This window comes from Rattus norvegicus, chromosome 3, assembly GCF_036323735.1.
Source record: "Rattus norvegicus strain BN/NHsdMcwi chromosome 3, GRCr8, whole genome shotgun sequence".
In the NCBI taxonomy this organism is placed as follows: Eukaryota; Metazoa; Chordata; class Mammalia; order Rodentia; family Muridae; genus Rattus; species Rattus norvegicus.
This window is the reverse complement of record NC_086021.1, coordinates 149,048,976-149,069,515: the sequence shown is the minus strand read 5'-3', so window position 1 is coordinate 149,069,515 and position 20,540 is coordinate 149,048,976. Positions and strand designations below refer to the sequence as shown.

General features: G+C 39.1%; 1 protein-coding gene and 1 long non-coding RNA gene across 8 annotated transcripts in view; both read right to left on the bottom strand.

Annotated features, from left to right (window-relative positions):
- Positions 1-20,540, bottom strand: part of Macrod2 (mono-ADP ribosylhydrolase 2) — a 2,017,257-nt gene that overhangs the window by 1,121,562 nt on the left and 875,155 nt on the right. The gene's annotated exons all lie outside the window — the stretch shown is intronic.
- Positions 1-20,540, bottom strand: part of LOC134486164 (uncharacterized) — a 223,289-nt gene that overhangs the window by 24,491 nt on the left and 178,258 nt on the right. Inside the window, exon 2 of the long non-coding RNA XR_010064918.1 lies at positions 1-20,540. This exon is cut by the window's left edge and continues 24,491 nt beyond it; it is cut by the window's right edge and continues 166,349 nt beyond it. This is a non-coding gene — a long non-coding RNA (uncharacterized LOC134486164).

Here is a 20,540-nt window from a genome sequence, read left to right as displayed (position 1 = left end):
GACTCATGAACTAACTGACCTCCCATATTGACAACTGTGAATAAAGCTTGTGACCAAAACACAGACATTTGTGTCGAAACACAATTCAAATAACTAATCAAAAAGCCATTTCTTTTTTTTTTTCCAGGAAGCTCACAGTGTTGGGAGGTAGATTTCCCTGAAAAAAGCAATTTAAAATATGCTCTTTTAAAAACCAGTTAACAAGATATTATTGTTCAGTTTGAGAGAATATTTTTTTTCCTTTTGCTCCCAGGAATCAGTGAAACTATAATATAATGACTTTTTTAGTTCTTTTGTGCCAACTTACATTTCAATACACAGAAGAAATTGGTAAATCACTGGAATTGAATGTAAGCCTGAATACACAGGTATTCTATACCAATCTTGGAAGAACAGTTAGATAGTCAAAGTATACCTACGTTCTACCAATCCTGTCTTTAGAGCCAACCTTGACAGTTCTTTTTACAGCGTAGATGGAATAGACAATTCATGTGGTCAAGCAGGAAACTTCTTCCACTGGTTGGAAAATGTCAACCAGACTGCTAAACCATTATAGAAATCATGGCACTCGTGGGAGGTGAACATTACCTTCCAGATCTACTGCCCTCTTTCCTCTATGAGGAAAAGAAAAGAAAAATTGAAGAAGCATAGAACTTAAATGATCTCTTCAAGTTCCCACAGATGTTTGATGTCTAATAGTCAACATATACACACTGAAGTCAGCAATGGGGTGACCTGTGAGGTTGAAAGGATTAATTATACTGACCACTGCTTGCATGGTAATGCTGGACACTTATTCTGGGTTTGTGATAATACTATATTAGCCAAGCCTACAAGGGAGGCTATTTCTGTGATAGGTATACTTGAGGCTGGTTTAATAGAAATTTCAAAGCACATCTATTAATAGAGAATAATCTGTCACTGAGTAGAGAGATATTATACAATTTATTTCACTTTTATTTGTGTTGTGTGGCATAAAGAAATTCTCAACTAAGTCAAATATTTCGGAATGTTAGTTTCTCTCTCAATAGTCGATATTGACTTTTTCATCAAACTATACAAATCAACTATTTTAGGTTCTATACCATGTCTACAACATATGTTGAGGAAGAATCTTAGCGTTCATTGAACATGCCAGGAATAAACGCTTTGCTCTAGAGAAGATGTTCAGTCAAAGTGTTGATGTATGCCTGAATTCTTAGTGCATGGTCAGCTAAGATAGGGTGACTTCTAGGCTATTTATCTATGGCCTCAAAAAACATTCATTTCAAAAATGTTTAATTACATCTTCAAATAGTCTTTATTTACTAAAATCATCACCCTGTGCTACCAGAAAAGAGATTCAACAGAACACAGACATGCTTTTTCTCATGCTTTCTTTCAGCTCTACTGATGTGGTTGGCCAGCTATGTTGTACAAGTGACCTCTACTCATACTTACTCTCCCCCTGATCTTTTCCATTATTATCACCATTTTTAAAAATTTCCACACGTGTGAGGATCAAGCGGGATGCTTTAGATTCACTCTCTTCATTAATCCTTACAACACCCTACCATCATGATCAACTTCCAGGGGAGGAACCTGGGACACCAAGGAGAGTGATTTACCCAAGGTTGCTCCTCAGTAACCAGCCATTCTAGTTTGTCTACGTTGGCCTTCCGGTTTCCCCAGATACCAAATGCACATCTCTAGTTGTGTTATTCCTCCCCCACATGTCTCCAAACAACTCTTGCTTCTAAATGGTATCTAATAACAGGGACTTTAAAAGTTCATGGCATATTCTGGACCAAACAAAACCGTCAGAAAATAAGTAAAGCAAGTTTGGCGATTCTGATTCTATTTTGTTTAACAAGCAATGTACTAAAAAGTGCTTGAGCTCAAATGTCTGAATTCAGTGGGGATGGAGGGCTTAGACACTAATTAAACTCTGGTTCGAGCACAGAAAGAAGACATGGAAGTAGGAAAGATGAGTTGGCAAGAAGGATCTCAGTGGGAGGAGGATGGGGATGGGACAGGGTACCAGGATGACAAGGAGGAATGTATTGCATGCATGTCCAGAACTGTGAAAGAAATAAAAATGAAGCAAAGTGCTTGACGTGATGTAATAAGTCTGCTGACTGTTGGAAGGTTTTCTCAGTTGTGTTTTTCTTTTGCCCTTCATGCAAAATATTACTATTACCATTATTTGTTTTCTTAAGAGAAAAGATACAGCAGGATTTTTAGCACAACCTCAGAATAATCCGGAGTCAATATTTTTTGAACATTCTTGGGATGCAGATTGGCACAAACTAATTTCCCATTTTTCCATAAAATTTGACAAGTAATGGCGTCTTGGGAGCATGTGACCATTGCTGTTAGAGAGAATCTTGTAAGCTCCCCAGTTGGATTGCACTTTTCTTCTTAGAACATTTAAAAAAAATGTAAAAAACAACTGAGGGACTAGAAGTAGAAGTAGAACTGAATACACAATAAAGCAAGGCTTTTGCAGAAGCCTGGATTACTACCCTGAAATAAATATCTGCATACTACCATCCCTACCTTACAGATGGGGATGTGAGCACTAAAATGGTTAGATAACCGATACAAGACCAGGGAACTGGGAAGTGGTAGTAATAGGATTCATCCGCAAAAGAGGACATGTCCTTATTCCTGGGCTAAACCATCTTTCCACCCATATAGATATTTTCTAGAAATAAGTCCTTGCAGGCTTAAAATTACCCTAAATATGTCCACATCCTAATCCCAGATCTCGTGACTCTCCTCTTCTGCATCAAGGGGAACATGTTCAGACATGACTTAGCTTACAGTCCTGACTTGGAGAAAGTGTTTGGCATTGTCAACCTGGATCTGTTGTATCCACACAGTCCTTGAAGAGGAAGTCCCAGTGAGAGAGGGTACAGAGACTAGAATGAAAAGTATTCAAGGTGGAAGATGGGTCATACACCTAGCAGCATAGTCTGGAATAAGGCAAGAAAACAGATTTTCTTGTCAACTACTCCATCGGGAGGCACAGTTGTCCTTTATGGCCAAGTAAACCAGTGGTACATTTGTGTTTGCTAAACCCTTCATGGTATTCTGTTACAGCAAAACCTGAGACACATATAATGTCAAAGCAAACTGCCTAGTGACAATGAGTACTTTAAAATGAACAGAGAAGTAGACAAGCAGAATGACTCCAATCCTAACTTTGAGATAGAACGCACCTCTTGGGAACCTTATGTGGCCCTGGTTGCTTCAGTTTTTGTACAGGACCAAAAAAAAAAAAAAAAAAAAAACCAAAAAAAAACTTTCCTGAGATTTCACTTCCATTCAAACATTCAAAGCTATGAAACATAATTTCCCTCTTCTATGTATTTGTATTTCTATTTCTTCTGTTCCCTTTCCTCTTCTTATCCAGTTTGTCTGTCTGCCTGTCTGCCCCCTCCCTCTCTTGCTTGTGTATTTGTATGCATATGTGTATGTGTGTGTGCATATGTGTGTGTATATGTGCGTGCATATGTGTATACATATGTGTGTGCCTGTGTGCATATGTGTGTGTGCATGTGTATGTATATGTGTATGCATGTGTGCATATGTGTATGCATGTGTATGCATATGTGTGTATGTGTGTGCATATGTATGTATGCATGTGTATGCATGTGTATGTGTGCATGTGTGTGTTCCTGCAAACAACTCTCTAGACTGAACATAGGCTTAGTTCTATAGTGGACCCAGTCTCTATCTGCTTGCCCATCTGACTCTGTACCCTATGAAGTTAATCATGTGAATAATTCCTCCCATGTCCTGGAAGGTGGCATTGGCAATAAAGACTACAAGGTGAGTATGGCCTAGGTAAGTGTTCTCTTTGCTCCTTTCCTAAATGACTGCCTTTGGCAATCTACCTCCACAAGTCAGTTCTGGTGATGTGACCGTCTCCTATTATTCTGTCTTTCTAGAATCAGTTAATGGCTTCATTCTGTTGTCACTTCAGGTTTGTCAGTCATAGAAATCAGATTTAGTGCCCAGACTTCACTCTATCACTTGTTCATTTTACCCTATAAGAAATCCTTTTAAAATGATTATAATCAAACTTTTGTTGAATTTTCTAATTCTGAATATGAAATACATTTCCAGTTGTGACATACTCCCGCTCACTATCATTTCCCTATACCCATGGCAAAGTTGCCAAATTTCTGGTGACCCAGATCTAACGTTTTGCCATACCTTACTCTCTTATTTTATTCACCACATCCAACCAACTGTCAAATCTCATAGAATGCACACCCAGATACTAGTGACATCAACTTCCAGTTGATGCCCGTCTTCCCTCACTTGTCAGAGGCCATGGTCTAGCTTCCATGTCATGCTGCCTGCAATGCCACAGCTATTGCTGGTGCTTTTCAAAGTCTCCAGTGTCTTGTCCGCTTCTCCACATTCCAGCACTGATGTTCTCATCCTAAACAACTTTTTCTGAATTCACTTATCTTCCTTTGTGAAATCCATACTCTACATCATCCTGTATCACACATGTTTTTTTTTTAGAACATACTCAAATTTATTTCATTAAGTGTTTGAGACATAGCTTTTAAAAGTGGATTGATTGTCCCTCAACTGTAATTCATTCATCATTTAAGGGAAATGTGTGTGTGTGTGTGTGTGTGTGTGTGTGTGTGTGTGTGTGTGTGTGTGTAGTTTAGTTCAGATTAATCTTTTGCAAACCGTATGATGTATAATATAAAACTCTTAAGTAGTCTTTTTTTTGCTACAGGAATGTATTTTCAGAGACTTTTTGGGGTCTAAAAGTTACAGTCTATACATGATTTCTCTGACGCTCAAACACACCAAAGGCCTACATTATAGTCAGTACTTTCTTCAGACATAAAATGATAGAAATGCAAAATGATTAATTCTCAGTCTCTAGTAAGGGTGACAGGCTTTTACTTCTGCTTGTATGTGAGTTAGGAAGAACAGGGTTGTGATTTTGATGTCTTCTCGGTGGGTTACAACTTATGGTTAGCCTTGGTCTTCCACATCACTTCAGTTTAGCTGCTCGGTGTCAAATTGTTGATGGCTCTCTCTGGTTGTCAGGTCATCTGCATCATGGTGGCATCACTGGCTATTTCTCTCTGCCTTCCTAGTGGTATAACTCCAAAGGCTCTTAGTTGCCCACTGTATTGCTTTGCTCCTTTGTCCAGCGTTGTGGCTGGTGGTGTGGGCTGTGTTCCACAAATCTTCTGCTGTGCTTTACTCTTTTGTTGGTTTATCTTTCCAGTGAGTGCAAGTCCTGCAATGCACATATGTCTTTTGATGTCACATGGTTCAGAGCCACATAGTCTAACTTAGTAAGGTAGTTAAGGCAACATTTTATTTCCCTGTTTTAGTAGATGCAAACACCATTGTGCAAAGTTCTTCCTAGACTTTTGGAATAATATTCACTGTCTTGTTTGAAGCAGTTACCTATTTTTCATAATCAGGATGATTTTTCTGAAATAAAATCCGACACATAGTGAACACTAATATTTTATGATTATACTTTTAAAACATTTAGATGTTTTAATTTTTATAGGTACATGATGTCTAGATGATATGTAGTCATTTACTTTCCTTTTTAATTTAAATTATTTTATTCATTTACATTCTAGTCGTTGCCACCCTCAGTCCCTCCTCTGGCAGATCCTCATTCCATCCCACCTCTCCCTTGCCTCTGAGAGGGTGCTCTCTCTCCCCAACCAGATCTCCCTGTTCCCTGGGACATCAAGGATCTTGAGGATTAAGTGCATCTTCTCCCAGATGCATCCAGTAGAGCAGGTAGACCTCTGTTACATATGTGCCAGAGGTCTTGAAGCAGCCTGTGAATGCTCCTGGTTGGTGGCTCAGGCTCTGGGAGCTCCCTGGAGTCTGGGGAGGTTGAGACTGCTGGTCACTCCTATGGGGTAGCCTTCCCTTTCAGTTTCTTCAATGGTTCCCCTAATTCAACCATAGGGGTCCCCAACCTCATTCCTATGGTTGGGTGTAAGTACCTGCTTCTGTCTCAGTCAACCGCTGGTAGGGCCTCTCTGAGGACAGCCGTGTCAGGCTCACATCTGTAAACACACCATAGCATAGTAGTGCCTTGGTGCACCACCCTCCAGCCCCCAACCCCTGCCATGAGATAAATCCCAAGTTGAGTGGTCATTGGATCTCCTTTCTTTTAGTCTTTTCTCTATTTTTGTCCTTGCAGATCTGGGTCAGGATTTTGGACTGTGGGTTAGTAACACAGTCCCTCCACTTGAGGCCCAATGTACTTCAGGTAGACTCTTCGAGTTCCCTTTCCCCAATGTTTGGCATTTTGGCTAAGGTCACCCCCAGTGAGTCCGAGAGTGTCCCACCTCTAGGGTCTCTAAAGGTTCCTGCCACCTCCCAACCCTCCCTGAGGCAGCTTATTTCCATTCATTCTCCTGCTCTCTGACATTCTCTCCTGTCTCCACCCAGATACCTAATCCAAGTCACCCTTTCCCCTCCCCCACTCCCACCCAGGTCACTTTCTCTGCCTCCAGTGATTATTTCCTTTCCCCTTCTAAGTAGGGTTAAAGCCTCCTTACTTGGGCATTTCTGCTTGTTGCACTTCTTAAGATCTATAGGTTGCATCCTAGGTATTCTGTGCATTTTGACTAATATCCACTTATCAGTGTGTACATACCATGCATGTCTTTTTGGATTTGAGTTACCTCAGTCAGGATTATATTTTCTAGTTCCATCCATTTGCACGTAAAATCTATGATGTTCTCATTTTTAATAGCTGAATATATATTACACTGTGAAAATGAACCACATTGATTCTATCTGTTCTTCAGTTGAGGGACATCTGGATTATTTCCAGCTTCTGGCTACTACAAATAAGGGTGCTATGAATATACTGGAGTGCATGTTCTTGTGGTATGGAGGGTCATGTCTTGGTTATATGTCCAAGAGTGGTATAACTGGGTCTTTAGGTAGAACAATTTATAATTATCTGAGGACTGCCAGATTGAACTCTAGAGTAGTTGTACCAGCTTGCAAATCTACCAGCAATGGAGGAGTGTTTCTCTTTCTCCACATCCTCACCAGCATCAGCTGTCACATCAGTTTTTGATCGTAGCTATTCTGATTAGTGTAACGAGGAATCTCAGGGTCGTTTTGATTTGCATTTCTCAGATGACTAAGAACTTTGAACATTTCTTTAAGTGCTTTTCAACCATTCGAGATTCTTCTGTTGTGAATTCTCTGTTTAGCTCTGTATTCCATTTTTTAGTTGGGTTATTTTGGTTTTGGAGGTTGATTTCTTGAGTTCTTTATGTATTTTGGATATTAGTTCTCTGTTGAATGTAGGGTTAGTGAAGTTTTTTCCCCCAATCTATAGGTTTTCAATTTGCCCTATTGATGATGTCTTTTGCCTTGCAGAAGCTTTTCGGTTTCATGAGGTCCCATTTATCGAGTATTGATCTTAGAGCCTGAGCCATTGGTCTTCTGTTCAGAAAAATTCTCTTTTATTAGATTCAGTATATCTGGTTTTATGTAGAGGTCCTTGATCCACTTGGACTTGAGCATTGTTAAGAGGTCTTTTACCTCTCTCAAATCTGACTTCTGTAGAGGAAGAACTGAGCTTTTCGAATCTATCGCTTCTGGGACATTCTGATTCTATCTTCTATACAGAGTTGTTCCTGAAAAAAATTGCTAGATGCTAAAAGAAATGCTGACCTCTGGGCCTTTTGTGATAGTATGATATGTTAATGGTTTTTGCAATTCACATGTTGCTTTAGTGACCTTTCAAAATTAGTCTTCTTACAAACATCAGTGTCACATATTCTTATTATATGAAGAAGTTGATCCCAGGCTGGGGAAATGGATCAGTGTGTAAAGCATTTGTAGAACAAATATGAGGGACAGAAATTGGATCCCCACAATCCAGGTAAATGCTAAGTGCATGTGGTGACCTAAGATAACAATCTTGGCATTGGTGCAGGAATGGGATAAAGACAAGGGATTCCCCCCTCAGGAAGCTGCCTAGCTAGAGTTAGTGAGTTCTGGGTTCAAATATGAGACTCTGCATTAATATATAATATGGTAAACTCTTTAAGAAGACACCCCAAATTAACTTCTTGTCTGCAGTTGCAGTGATGAACACACACAATTTTGTGGGTTTTTCATGGGGTGGGTAGAGACATGTGTAAGAAGGGTGTGAATGCATACACACAGTCACACACATATCCCTGTACCTTTGTGTGTGTGTGTATGTGTATATATATATATATGTATATATATATATATATGTGTGTATGTGTGTGTGTGTGTGTGTAAACACAAATATACACAAACACATTAGTGACACATACATATACAGAAACCAAGTTAATCTCCTCAAAGCGCCCAGTAAATTAATGAATATCAAATTGGGATGGGTAAAGGAGGGGAGATAGAAAGAAGATGGTAAGCAAGGGCAGAGAGATACAGTGGATGGGAGCAGGATCACACAGTGTTAGGGCCACAGTTCTGATGAATATGCAAATTATCCTAACCTAATCATTAGACACTGTGCATCACAAAATATCAAAATCTACACCAATCAATAGTTAAGATATGGAACAACAACTTAAATAATGCACCATTTTAAACATTAAGTCTATTTTTTAATAATGAAGAAAGGCATGCCCTTCTGTTTTTAAAGGACAGAAAGAAAATAACAACAAAACAATTAGAACATTTTAGGTATCTGGAGTATTAAATAATTTCACTGACTGAGTTAGTTCCTACAGCCTTACCCCAAATATTTCTCTGGCTCTTTCCTTAATGTGTTTTCCAGAAGAATTTCCATAATCAGATGATCACAGTCTAAACACAAAGACAATAAAACAAAGCCCTATCCCTTGACACTCCATAAAAGGTAATACTGACGTCCTAAGCATTTCAGCTAATCCGGGGCATATCTGTTTTGTGTGTCACCGTGGCATAATGGAACTTCAGAGAGCTTACCAAGTCATATGCCTTTAATTAACTGCATGGTTATGGATAAATTCTGAACCTCCTTTTTTCAACTGTCTAAGGGAGATGAGAATCACATACTTTAGTAGGGAGTTGGGGTGAATAACAAAGAGATGAGAGCATAACTGTTTTGATATCTGAGAATATTGTACAAAATATTATTTAATTATTCCAGCGGCTTTCACATCACGTTGACTCAGTGAGTAAGCAGTATGAGAAAGAATCTGCTTGTTGAAGCTTGCAGAGCCACATTCCTTAGTGAAGCACACAGAACAACAAGGAGTTGCAAGGAATTCCCCAGCCTGCTGGGCCAGGGTGAATTCACTGACTGGGGAAGCATGAATGCCTCTGAACTTCTCCTCGAATTCAGAAATAACACGAGAATTGGAAGCATTCATCCTAAATCAGTCCAAACCAATTTTGCTCCCAGCCCTGTGACTGAAACTGAATCCCAGGGAATGTTGCATAATGTATTCTGGATTATCTATGGTTTATAATTAATCAACTTAAACTTTTTATAAAATATATTAAACCATTAAATAAGACAAAATCTATTTGTTCCTGGGACAAGACCTTCAGTACAGAAAAAGTGAAGGTTAATTTACTATGTAAAACACATGTACTAAGAACTGCATGTTGTGTGTGTGTACAGAAGCCCTCAAATGACTCCATCCCTAACAATCATGCATACACAAGTACATGAGTGACCTCAACTGTCCATGAAGCACAGCTGTCCCAGCTTCATTCTGTTGCTGGAACAAATACCATGACCCAAAACAACCCAAGAGAGAACAGGATTTATTTCATCTTACATTTGCAGATTACAGTCCATCATTGAGGGAAGCCTTGGCCAACTCTTATGGCACAGACCTGAAGCAGAAACCAGAGATGAACACTGCTTCCTTGCCCACTTTCGGGCTCATGCTTACCCAAGCTTTTGAGTATAGCCCAGGGCCACTACCCTAGGGATGGTGCAGGCCACAGTGGCTTAGTCCCTCCTACATCAGTTAACAGCAAGATAATCCCCACAGACTGAGCCCCCCAAACCAGTATCATCTAGGTGGTTCCTCAATTGAAGCTTTTCTCTCAGATGACTATAGGTTGCGTCAAAATGGCAAATAAAATGAACAAGGACAACAGCCAGCACACAGAATTGCACTAAAAACATAATTCCTTTTAAATCCCTGAGTTCTAGAATGACTTATTAAATGTCAATGGCTAAAACAAAGAGTGAAATAATAATCTAGAGAAGGACGTTTAGACACTTTATCGTTATTTATCGTTATTTATTCATAATGCGAGCTGGGTCTGGCATTCTGCGTGAATGGGGTTGAGAGATGAAGATGAATTATTTTGTTGGTATTGTTCCTCGTCTACCTTTAATAGTGAACCTCCCAGAAAATTGACAGTGGTTGAGCATTTTTAAACACTCATATATTTTTAAGGTATTTTTTGTATAGTGAGGCTAAGACACAAGATATAGGAGTAAAGGACTATAATTTCAGCACTCGGGATGCTGATCCAGGAGAATTTTGGTGAGTTCTAGGCCAGCCAGGGGTAAAGAGTGAGACCCCTTTTTTAAGCAAAAGAAAAGAAAAGTCTATAAATACAAACCATTCACTTTTATGTGATACTCAGCAGAGGACAGAGCCATCCCTGAGAAAGAATTTTCAAGGTTAGATAACCATTGCTGTGCTCTTCTCTGGGAAGACTGTTTCTCATATTTTCTTCATTCCTTAGTTGCTCATGGTTTTCTATCTAGAATTGAGACTTCTTAGGTATAACTTGGTACACTCTAGCATGTCAGTTCACTCTAGCATGTCTGTTGGTGTTACCTTTATTTAGTTCGTGTTTAGGTTGCCATGTTGATGAGACTCTGTAAGTGTATCTTCCAACACTCCTATATATATATATATATATATATATATATATATATATATATATATAGAGAGAGAGAGAGAGAGAGAGAGAGAGAGAGAGAGACTGGGCTCCTCAAGCTAATTTGGTTGAGGTTTTCTGTGATGTCTCCATCTGCTGCCAAGAGAACTTACCTTGACAAGGGATCAGGTAATTTTGATTTAATAGAAGGTTTTGCCTTATAAGGTGACTTAAAACCCTCTTAAGGGCACAGATATAAAAGCACATAGATTACAATAATATCACTAATGAACCAAGCAGGCAAAGCTCACATGTCAATCAATGAAGGATTCAGTTTATAGACGGACTCCTTCTCCCTTTTGGAGAGCGGAGTATTAGGAACTGATTCATGAGGTATTTGCATTTAAAATATTTCCATGCTTCCAGCAAAGAACATTATTTTATTCTTAGAGGGTCCAGTAGTTAAATTGCAAGTAACTGATCCTTACCCAGCTGAATCTAATAGAAATCAATAAAGCTCCTTAATGCTTCAAAAATAAAAGGTGTATATTTAAGTTAAAAGCAGCTTTTACAAAGCCAAATCCTTTCAAGTTTTCTTTAGGGAGAAAAAAAAATCAAAGTCACTAACATCATAAGAAATTATCCCACACACTCAATGATCCTTAATGTCTTTACATAGTTTTCTCAGGACTGTAAGGAAACACAGACTTCATGAGGATATTAACAGAGGATTCCAGTCTGTTCCACAAGAACCTAAGGTCCTATGTTTTAAGAAAACAAAATGTCTTATTTTTTTTTCTTCTGAGGCCCCTCTTTATGCTTAGTCTAGTCAAGAATGAAAGTAGGTTCGCCAATCTCTGTTAAACGAATGCTTCTTTATTGTGCTATGCTTCTAAATTGCATTTTAAAAATTTAATAGTTTATCACAAAAGAAAGTGCAATACTCAGTTAGCCAAACAGAAGAGCATTAAATCACCTAGAAGCCCTACATGACATCTACTGATAACCTGATGTTTCAGCAGATTCTTTTCTATCTTGTGAGATTTCACTATAGGAACTAGAGACACATGCCATAATTGTATAACCCATTTTTTTTCTGACTGAGTAATTCTAAGATGATTTTTATTTGCTCCCAAGTTTCATTTCCAAATCCTTCTCTTTTGACATATTTACACACGTGGATGTCATATACCTTCCATTGAAAGTTAGCTGACAGTTCACATTGAAGAAGAAACAGTATTCTTTTCAGAAGTGCTCAGAAAACATACAGTCAGTCCATGTGTTCTATAGAGTTTAGCACATTGATAAAAGAATCAAGTGAACATCCGGGCAAGAGGCAGCAGTTCCGCGGAGCAGATAGATGAGAGTGGCCAGCAGATCACTCATGTGATAGGAATACTGATTTCTTTTGTAAAATGAATCTAGTGGTTATTTGTGCAGGGGTACGGGGTAGGAGGCTGTACTTTTTTCAAGACAGGGTTTTTCTGCAACAGCCAGCTCTATTGGAACTCACTTTGTAGACTAGCCTGGCCTGAAAGTCACAGAAATACGTCTGCCTCTGAGTGGAGAGGGGTGGCTCATAAACTGTCTCCAACTAAGAGCATCAGTTACATCTAAGAATATTCTAGTATTACCATGTAGAATGCTTAGCTATAATGCAGAGAAGCCCCTGGGTTAGAAATTGAGCAGTGTGACTTTTATGGACTCCCCAAGGTTGTATTAATAAAGAGCGAAGACTGAGGACCTTTGAATTAAGATCTAGACCATTCTAGTAATCAGAAGAATACAGTGAGAAGGAAGGACACCATGTGGAGACGGTGAGCACATTACAGAAGACGAGGTGGGTATTTCAACACACATTTAAAGAAACTGTCATCTAACTTACTTTAGTATGTGGATGGTTTTAAAAACTAAATGCCTTTGAGAGCGAATCATAAGCATTTGAAAAGTTCACTATTACTAAACACAAGCAATGATGCTATACACAGAGAAAGCTTGTATTGGCATCATTTATGGCAAACGTCCTACACAATCATTCCAGGCCGGGGCTCGACAACTTCAAAGTTACAGTTACTGACAGCCACTTGTCAGGAAAGTAAGAGGTCTGTAAACATACCCTTAATAAGACTGGAGATGTTATAACACAACAGTATAAACAATGACAGCGCTACAAACATTTCCATACATATCATGCTAACCCTCACCAATCCTATAGAAAAGATTGCTAAGCATTTATTGGAAAGTAGTTATTAATTTTAGTAATGAGGACCTGGATTATGTCTCATTCAAATTCCCACTATTAAGAACAAAATAAACACAATAGTCCTAAACTTCTCAAAGGATATTTAAAAATCAGAGTCACAGGAAAAAAAATGGTAGCAACAAGACAGCAGAAGACTATAGGCTCCATGAGCAGGTTATAGATAGTCACAAGTTATTAAAAAGAAAACCCTATCAAAGTCGAATGCATTCCGATTTTTTGTTCACTGAAAACTAGAAGAGTGAAGTGGTGCTGTGTAAGGAGTCTAAGTCTAGCCTGGGCTATATAGGAAGTTGGCTGTATCGAAATAAAAGGTATTTTTAAAAATACGGTAAAGTGACTATTCAGTCCAAAAGATGGTTCGTGTCCACCGGAGACATTGGATTTACATCATAATACATAAATGACTACAAACAGAGAAGGAAAGCATCTGATGTTGAAATGAACAGAAGGCTTGGGAAATTATTTGCTGAGAGAAGATCCAAATGGCTGATAGTGATATGGAGAAAGAATTCAGTCCCATTCTTTTCAAGCACATGCAAATTAAAACCACAGTGAATACCAGCACACACCCTCTAGAATGCTAAAATTTCTAAGCCGTTTTATCACTTAGCAATGCAAGTCCTCACAGGTATCTATGAGAGGCGAAGGCAACTGTTCACAAGAAGACATGTGCAAGAATACTTTTCTCAGCTTTGCTTTTAACAGCTAAAACGTAAGAAAAGGAAGAACTCAAATGCTCACCAAACAGATGCATGGAGGTATAAATATTGATCTATACATAAAATGGGATCGTATACAGGAATAAAGAGAATGAATAACTTATCTATGAAGCAATATGGATACATTTTAAACGTTTTATTGGGCAAAATAGTTTATTTCAGAAAGGGAACTGTAGGACCCCACCTGACATGAGACTAGCTAACATGTTTGTAACCACAAGTTTGCTTTTTGGTGACCCTGTTTGCAACCCAAACACTGTGGTTAAACTAGTCACCTGATCCTGCTGTGCTAACCACTGTTGTGGGAGTATTTTAAAAGGCATTTTTTTTATTATGATTTTATTTACATTTCCCTTTTCCCAGCTTCCCCTCTGGAAATCTCCTATCCCAGCCTCCCTCCCCCTGCTTCTATGACGGTTCTTCCCCAAACCCTCACCCACTTCCACCTCCCCACCCTGGCATTCCCTTACACTGGGGCATCAAGCTTTCACAGGACCAAAGGCCTCTCCTCTGATTGATACCAACAAGGCATCCTCTGCTACATATGCAGCTGGAACCATGGTCCCTCCATGTGTACTCTGTGGTTGATTGTTTAGTCCCTGGGAGCTCTAGGGGGGTCTGATTGGTTAATATTGTCGTTCTTACTATGGGGTTGCAAACCCCTTCAGCTCCTTCAGTCCTTTCTCTAACTCCTCCATTGGTGTATCCCTCTGCTCAGTACAATAGTTGGCTGGCGTATTTGTCAGTCTCTGGCAGAGCCTCTCAGGAGACAGCTGTATCAGGGTCCTGTCAGCATGTACTTCTTGTCATCTGCAACAGAGTCTGGGTTTGGTGTCTGTATATGGGATGGATCCCCAGGTCTCTGGATGGCCTTTCCTTCAGTCTCTGCTATTTCCTTTAGACAGGAGCAATTCTGGGTTAAAAATTTGGAGCTGAGTGGGTGGCCCATCCCCCAATCGAGGGCCTTGCCTAACCTCTGCATATGGTCTCTACAGGTTCTCCCTCCCCTTCATGGCATTTCAGCTAATCTCATCCTTGTTGGGTCCTGGGAGCCTCTTGCTTTCCCGGCATCTGGGAGTTCTAAGGATGGAGAGTAGGCTCAGCAGTTAACAGCTTGCTTTTCTTGCAGAAGACCTGGGTTCAATTACCAGCATCTACATAGTGACTCAAGACCATTCATAATTCCAGTTCCAGGGTATCTGAAGCATTCTTCTGACCTCTCTGGGCACCAGGCACATAAATGGTAACAGACACACAAGTAAGTAACACCCTCATATACATAAAATTAACAGATCTTTTAAATGAATTTTAAAATGAAGTGGCATTTCCTATTAGAGCTTTTGAGAAAGACTAGAGTTAATTGCAATTTTCTGTGTCCTAACTATATGGCCTGACCCAGCATAGTGGCCGCTCATATGGAGAGAGAGAATGAAATGGGGGGGATGAGGGAGGATCCCAGAATTTTGGGAATGTTCTCTTTCTTGATTAGAGGTGGTCATACAACTTCCATAGAGTTGAAATTAATGCAACACACAATCTGACCTAACTCAATTAAAAAGAAAATAAAACAAGAAAAAACACAGTCTACCATCAAAAGGCAGATTCAAAAATAATTCCATCAGTAGCTTTAATTCAGTCAACAGCTTTACTGCTTGTGGGATTTAAAGCCATGCTGCCCCAAATAAAGGTTTGTAGAACTTTGTCTTATAACCCTTTGCCTTATACATAACAAATGTCCACATTATTTTATCACATAATGCATAATAAGAAATGGGTGTAGATGACTGGCTATTCCTTCTCCCTTGCTATCCACATGAACACCTACCTCCTGAAACACAGCAGATATGTAACACACCATAGTTTTCTTTCCAGACTTTAATGCTAAAAAATGTCGAAATAACATAATCACAGCTGTACTTCCAGTTAGACTCCAGGCATGTGCTGTTTTATCTGGGATAAAATTTATCACCTTGGTAATCAAATTATTAGAATGCATTAGCTGAAATCAGCCATTACTAAGACTGAAGAGAACAACTGCAGATCTAGTAAGAACACTTAAGGAAACACCAAGGGAGCTCAACTCCAAGAACTTGCATTTCCATTGTGTTGTTACTGGTCTATTTCTCCAAACAACCAGTCAGGATATTCTATCGCCACTGAACTGATAACTTCACACACTGAGGTTGCTATTCTCAGACCGATCAAGACAGAAAAGGATAAGACATCTTTCTTTTAAATTGACACCAGCTGCTTCTTAACAGTCACCACATGCATTCTTATCTTGCTGACCAATCCAAGGAAGCCTCCTTAAACGCAAACATCTGTTGCCCATTTATAGTAATTTATACACAAAAACAGTTCTATCAAAAGCCACTTATGCTTTGCCAACAATGAGGGTGTACTTCCAAAAAAAAAAGCCCCCAAAATGAGCCCTTTGCCTGTACCTCAAGGTGATTTCTAACCCTACTTCCCTCAATCCTTAATGAAAAGAAACATGATTTTCACACCATAGTTCCTTCTCTGCACTTCACAAAGAGATCTTTCAGTGTGTACCAGCTACCCCCACACAAGCTTCACCGGAAGACATGTTTCAGGGGCAGAGGGCATTCTATTTGGGAGAACATTACAATCAAACCAACTTCATCCATGCTTTAGATTTAGGATGATCTTAGAATACAAGCAAGCAATAACATTAATGTAAAGCAGAACACTTGGAGAAACATTGCCTGAGTTCAAAAGTAGAAAGGATTCTGTAATTCCAGTTGTTATTCCCATTGTGCTGTTATCACTACTATTCATTATATAACAGGACACATAGGACTCAGAAGCCAGTGACGATGGTAGGCATGGCATCTAACTCACACCTTGTGCTTGGGTAAAAGAAGAAGAAAAGTAGACAGGTCGACATTCTGATTCTGAGTTTTGGATGTTCTGGTTCCTGCGAGGGAAGGCAACACATCAATGAAAGCAAATCCCCGCTCAACTTTGCAGAACTGTTGTAATCAGAAAATCAAATCATCTTGCATTCCCTAATGAGAAATTTCTGCTGCACCTCTGTTTCTATACTGTTAAAATGATCATCTCCCACTACCAGGGAATCATCTTCCAGAAAATGCCAAATACATTCTGTAAACACCGTGCATATCAAGCCATTGATGTCTTCTGCATCTTACTAGCTGCTTCAAAGGTCAGCACCTGTGTCTAAAGACAAGTTCTGCGGACAAAACTGTGCAGTGTTGCTCTGACTGGGAACCCTCAAGCTCTGTAGGACACAACAGGAAACTGACCATTCTAAGTCATGTGAGCAGAGCCCCCTGCCCAGGAAACTTCTTTGACAAGGATTACAAAAAGCCATTTTCTCGTTCAGCAGGGAGAGAATTCTGTGTTCATATTTCCATCTTGAGCTTGTCACGGCATTTTTAAGTGTTATTTTCAAGAGTAATAAGGCCCATAAAATGTCAGTCAAACCCACCACCAGTGGGAAATGTGTTGGAAGGTGTTACATAATCAGCGTGTCTGTTTCAGCACACCACCAGTGGCATTTTTCCCCTGTCAATACTGAATTCACGACTCTCAAATCCTAGGCTTCCTGTGCCTCTGAGGCGCCAAGGAAACCGGGGTGATGGCATCGTGATCTGCCTGAGTCAAAACCCAGAGTCCTGTTGCCTAATAGAGTAATGAGTCACTTCACTCTCCCAGGTCTCTATCCCCTGAGTAACAGATTATCAGGAGGCGGTGGAGGGAAGGGCAGAGCAGGGCACTGCTGACAGCTGCAGGGGAGTCTGGAGCCGCCCGCCCTCAGCCAGTGCAGCAATCAGTTTCTCACTGACACCCGCTGTCAGATGGAAACTTGAATGGTGAAGCACTACACATACCTCGACCTCATTTACTAGAGGCCCGCATGTCCGTCTTTCTGTTCTCTGGGCTTACGTTACTAGGGGGGAAATAAGCAAAATCAATTCTCAATTCTAATTCCAAATTTAAACTAGCTGTTATCTAATCTTTGCCCAAGTCTTAGTGCACTAGCATTAAGTTCCAGGTGGAGGATATGTATTGGACCTGGGCGCTGATCACCTTCTAATGTTTGTCCCGAGCTTACACTCCACCCAAAGGAAGCTATTCACGCTGGGGTAACAGCTTTCTTATTTTCTTTAGTCTTATTTCCTAATTCAATTTAATAGTTTTATGACTTTGTAACATGGACATGTTCTTATGGTAGGTGACAATTTAAAGAGAAAAAAAAAGGGTAACCAGGGATTGAGAAGATGGACCCACAACACAACACAACTTTGATGCTGGGAACCCATAGTTGGAAAGGACTAACTCCCAGAATTTGTAATCTGACCTCCACATAAGAACTCTGGTACATGAGAACCAGCAAACACACACACACACACACACACACACACACACACACACACACACACCCCAAGAGCAATAGTAATAAACAATAATAAAAAGGTGAAGAAGAAATTTAAAATTAACTCAACAGAAGCAAAAGTAGTAATAAGAAGGAAAGAGGGCATATTGGATTGGGAGAAAACAATGAAGAAAGCAATATGGAAATAAAAAAAAAGAGGAGGAACATAGAAAAAGAGAAGGTAAGCACAGAACACTGAAGGTAAAGAAAGGAAAGAGGAAGAAATGGAGAAGTTGCTGTCACAGTTTGTGTTTGCTTGATATTCCTAGCATGCTACAACAAAACCCCCACATCCTCCAATAAGCCACCTGGAACTTCACTTAGAAACCATTTTAGAACCTCACGAGAGTTCATAATTACCTTCACAGATAGGCTGTAAGTGACCATGTCTAGCTGGGGAGAGGTATTTCATAGGTATTTAGAATAAAATTTTGTGCCCACCATTTTGCCCCAGCATAGGGACTGTAGTCATAGTATTCTTTCCATCTCTTGAACTATCCTTCACTTTTCCTTTAAAATAAATTGCATTTGACTCCATTACAAAAATTAAAGCATTAAAATTAATGCAGAAGTCCCAGGCATGGACTACACAGATACATGCAGGGAATATTATATGCTCACATACCCTACAGTACACTGAGACAAGACAGCAAAGATCAGGGCTTCTTACACTTACTGAACTTGTGGCCGCCTCTAACTTAGGAAAGTGTTATGTGACTCTGGCTATGTGTGGGTATGGAACACATATGTGATTAAACATTTGCTGACCATAGGTCTTAAATAAGTTTTACTTTTGGTACATATCTCATCTTAATGTTTTGACAGAAAAATAATCTGCATAGTAACTACTTGGAAGTGTGTGTCTGTTTTCTGATAAACACACCTTGGCTAATTATTGGATGCTGCAGGATAAGTTTTCAGAGTTCATCGACTTTACTTTTATAATCATTGATCCATGCTATAAACACTGCTTACATAAACGTGGTACCAAAATGGCAGAGATAGATTTGTGGGCACTTCAGAAGTTGTTAGGAATTCTGTCCTAATCATAGACAAATTTTAATTTAATGATTTCTTTAAAATATTCATTGTTAGTATTTTAAATTATGGGTGCACTTGTGTGTTTCTTGTGTATATGCCATATGGGTGTGGGAACCCACAAAGGCCACAGACCCACTGTGAATGTTGGGAATCAAACTTGAGTCCTTTAGAGGAGATAAAGCATTACTCCTTGTTGACCACTGAAACATCTCTCCCTACCCAAGATGTTTTTAATAAAACTCAAGCCAGCAACTGAAACATCAATGTTTAAAATCAAGTACTCACAAACCATACAATTCAAAGATACACTAATTTGATACATGTTCAGGATTAATAGTAGGAAAATTTTGAGAGTATTTGTCTTCTGTAATTAAATCATCATGTTTTTATGAGGCTGGGAAACCTTGTATAGATAGTAAAAAGTACCTTATAAATCATAGCACAGAGTAATCTTGCATCTGAGTTGCCATGATTCAGGCTATGTTCTTATATGGTCGGCACTGGCCGTAGGTTATGCATGTGGTCTGTTTAGAAAGAAGGCTGCAGTACAGCCAGTCTCATGATACAATATAATAGGCACTGCTAGAATCCCATTGATCTATTACATGCTTGTTTGACTGAGGATTAATTTATATTCATCACATGCTTAGAATTGTTATTACTCTTGCCAAGTTTTATATAACCGCCACATTCGCTTGTGAAAACTGAGATAGGGATTCATCAAGTAAAGAAGATGTACCACAGCTTCTCTAGCCATCTATCTATCTACCTATATGAATTATATAAATATAGATGATAGAGATATGGATAGAGATGAAAGAGATGATAGAGAGATTAGATAGAGATAGCCAGAAATATCCATGTAAAGAGAAGAGATATATCACATTTGACTTGTCTTAATGTTTCTAATGGCTGAGGTCATTAATGGATTTCAACTTGGGACATAGTTTATAATTACTGTTATAGTTTTAACTTAACAAGCACTAATATTTCCCTTTGTTATCGATGTATATATATATATATATATGTATATATATACTTATTTAACTTAAAAGTATAAGATTAATTATAAGATATGTAGCAAGTTCAAATCTATTAATGACTTTGGCCATTAAAGGATAAGACCAAGCCAAATTCAGTTGAATTAAACGATGTGATTAGTGGACTTTGACAAGGTGTTACATCTAATAAAGAGCCTAAAATACTGAGAATCTGATGCAGATTGGAATACAGGATACAAAGC